The sequence below is a fragment of the Scomber japonicus genome, chromosome 23 (assembly GCF_027409825.1).
Source record: "Scomber japonicus isolate fScoJap1 chromosome 23, fScoJap1.pri, whole genome shotgun sequence".
Taxonomy (NCBI): domain Eukaryota; kingdom Metazoa; phylum Chordata; class Actinopteri; order Scombriformes; family Scombridae; genus Scomber; species Scomber japonicus.
In genome coordinates this window covers 7,206,671-7,209,170 of record NC_070600.1, presented here as the reverse complement: position 1 = coordinate 7,209,170, position 2,500 = coordinate 7,206,671, and the positions used below count along the sequence as shown (strand labels likewise).

Here is a 2,500-nt window from a genome sequence, read left to right as displayed (position 1 = left end):
GGATTCAAAGTCCAGAGTGCTAACCATTACACCATGGAACCACTCTAGAATGCTTTGATGTATCCTCACAGCTGTTTCTGGAGAACTGGACAATATCAAGAGTGTGTTACATTGGTCAAGGTAAGTTTCTTTAAAGGTCCATGGACAGTCTTGAAACTTTTCATATTCTTAAAATAATCAGGTCCCAACGAGATTTGAACTCCATTACACGATGGAACCACAAAACAAAAAAACTATTGTAGTAAAGGCAGGTTATTTAAGGTGGGTGGACATGTTAGAATCTTAAAACTGTACATCCTCTTAAAACCAGGTCCCACCGAGATTTGAACTCGGATCGCTGGATTCAGAGTCCAGAGTGCTAACCATTACACCATGGAACCACAAAACTAAGGACTATTACGGTGGGAGTTCTGGTCTTTCACCAACTTGTTTTGGTGTTTTTAAATTTGACTTTCCAGGTGCAGATTAAGTCAGATGAAAGATGAAACTCCTTTCTGTCGATTCTCTTACTGAAAAGCAGTAGGTTAAAAGAAATCTAACTTAATGGAAAGATGTACCACTTATGTTAAACTTTCTTTGTAGTAAAGGCAGGTTATTTAAGGTGGGTGTACATCTTAAAACTCTTAAAACTAGGTTCCACCGAGATTTGAACTCGGATCAAAAATTGTGTTACTGGAAGCTGGAAGGCCTACTTTAGACAATGTGGGGTGTCAGAAGTGGGATTTGAACCCACGCCTCCAGGGGAGGCCTACAATACAGACCGACAATTGAGAATCCACATAGCAATTGATGATGGGTGGACTCGCATGTGGCTGGAGTTCCATCAAAGTTTTAACTTGGATGGGATTCAAAGCCCTGACACCATGGAACTACTTACAAATCTCAACAGACAAGCATATTGATAGCATATAACAGAGCTCGAGCATGACATTACCAGTAACTGAACTGAACATGGTAGCAGTCACACAGTGGATACACTGGAGGAGGTAAATGCTCAGGTTCCACCGAGATTTGAACTCGGATCACTGGATTCAAAGTCCAGAGTGCTAACCATTACACCATGGAACCACAAAACTAAGGACTATTACAGTGGGAGTTCTGGTCTTTCACCAACTTGTTTTGGTGTTTTTAAGTTTGACTTTCCAGGTGCAGATTAAGTCAGATGAAAGATGAAACTCCTTTCTGTCGATGCTCTTACTGAAAAGCAGTAGGTAAAAAGAAATCTAACTTAATGGAAAGATGTACCACTTATGTTAAACCTTCTTTGTAGTAAAGGCAGGTTATTTAAGGTGGGTGTACATGTTACAACCTTCAAACTGTACATCCTCTTAAAACTAGGTTCCACCGAGATTTGAACTCGGATCAAAAATTGTGTTACTGGAAGACCTACTTTAGACAATGTGGGGTGTCAGAAGTGGGATTTGAACCCACGCCTCCAGGGGAGGCCTACAATACAGACCTACAATTGAGAATCCACATAGCAATTGATGATGGGTGGACTCGCATGTGGCTGGAGTTCCATCAAAGTTTTAACTTGGATGGGATTCAAAGCCCTGACACCATGGAACTACTTACAAATCTCAACAGAGAACAGAGCTAGAGCATGACATTACCAGTAACTGAACTGAACATGGTAGCAGTCACACAGTGGATACACTGGAGGAGGTAAATGCTCAGGTTCCATCGAGATTTGAACTCGTATCACTGGATTCAAAGTCCAGAGTGCTAACCATTACACCATGGAACCACTCTAGAATGTTTTGATGTATTCTCACAGCTGTTTCTGGAGAACTGGACAATATCAAGAGTGTGTTACATTGGTCAAGGTAAGTTTCTTTAAAGGTCCATGGACAGTCTTGAAACTTTTCATATTCTTAAAATAATCAGGTCCCAACGAGATTTGAACTCCATTACACGATGGAACCACAAAACAAAAAAACTATTGTAGTAAAGGCAGGTTATTTAAGGTGGGTGGACATGTTAGAATCTTAAAACTGTACATCCTCTTAAAACCAGGTCCCACCGAGATTTGAACTCGGATCGCTGGATTCAGAGTCCAGAGTGCTAACCATTACACCATGGAACCACAAAACTAAGGACTATTACGGTGGGAGTTCTGGTCTTTCACCAACTTGTTTTGGTGTTTTTAAATTTGACTTTCCAGGTGCAGATTAAGTCAGATGAAAGATGAAACTCCTTTCTGTCGATTCTCTTACTGAAAAGCAGTAGGTTAAAAGAAATCTAACTTAATGGAAAGATGTACCACTTATGTTAAACTTTCTTTGTAGTAAAGGCAGGTTATTTAAGGTGGGTGTACATCTTAAAACTCTTAAAACTAGGTTCCACCGAGATTTGAACTCGGATCAAAAATTGTGTTACTGGAAGCTGGAAGGCCTACTTTAGACAATGTGGGGTGTCAGAAGTGGGATTTGAACCCACGCCTCCAGGGGAGGCCTACAATACAGACCGACAATTGAGAATCCACATAGCAATTGATGAT

General features: G+C 40.6%; 5 non-coding genes across 5 annotated transcripts in view; all 5 read right to left on the bottom strand.

Moving 5' to 3' along the window:
• trnaq-uug (transfer RNA glutamine (anticodon UUG)) overlaps positions 1-41 on the bottom strand; it is a 72-nt gene extending 31 nt beyond the window's left edge. The window contains exon 1 of the tRNA in view: positions 1-41. This exon is cut by the window's left edge and continues 31 nt beyond it. This is a non-coding gene — a tRNA (tRNA-Gln).
• A 267-nt stretch (positions 42-308) lies between these two features.
• trnaq-cug (transfer RNA glutamine (anticodon CUG)) lies at positions 309-380 on the bottom strand. Its single transcript has one exon. It is a non-coding gene; the product is annotated as a tRNA-Gln (tRNA).
• Positions 381-996: 616 nt separating this feature from the next.
• trnaq-uug (transfer RNA glutamine (anticodon UUG)) lies at positions 997-1,068 on the bottom strand. Its single transcript has one exon. It is a non-coding gene; the product is annotated as a tRNA-Gln (tRNA).
• A 607-nt stretch (positions 1,069-1,675) lies between these two features.
• On the bottom strand, positions 1,676-1,747 carry trnaq-uug (transfer RNA glutamine (anticodon UUG)). The gene has a single exon. It is a non-coding gene; the product is annotated as a tRNA-Gln (tRNA).
• A 267-nt stretch (positions 1,748-2,014) lies between these two features.
• trnaq-cug (transfer RNA glutamine (anticodon CUG)) lies at positions 2,015-2,086 on the bottom strand. Its single transcript has one exon. It is a non-coding gene; the product is annotated as a tRNA-Gln (tRNA).
• Positions 2,087-2,500: the final 414 nt, after the last annotated feature.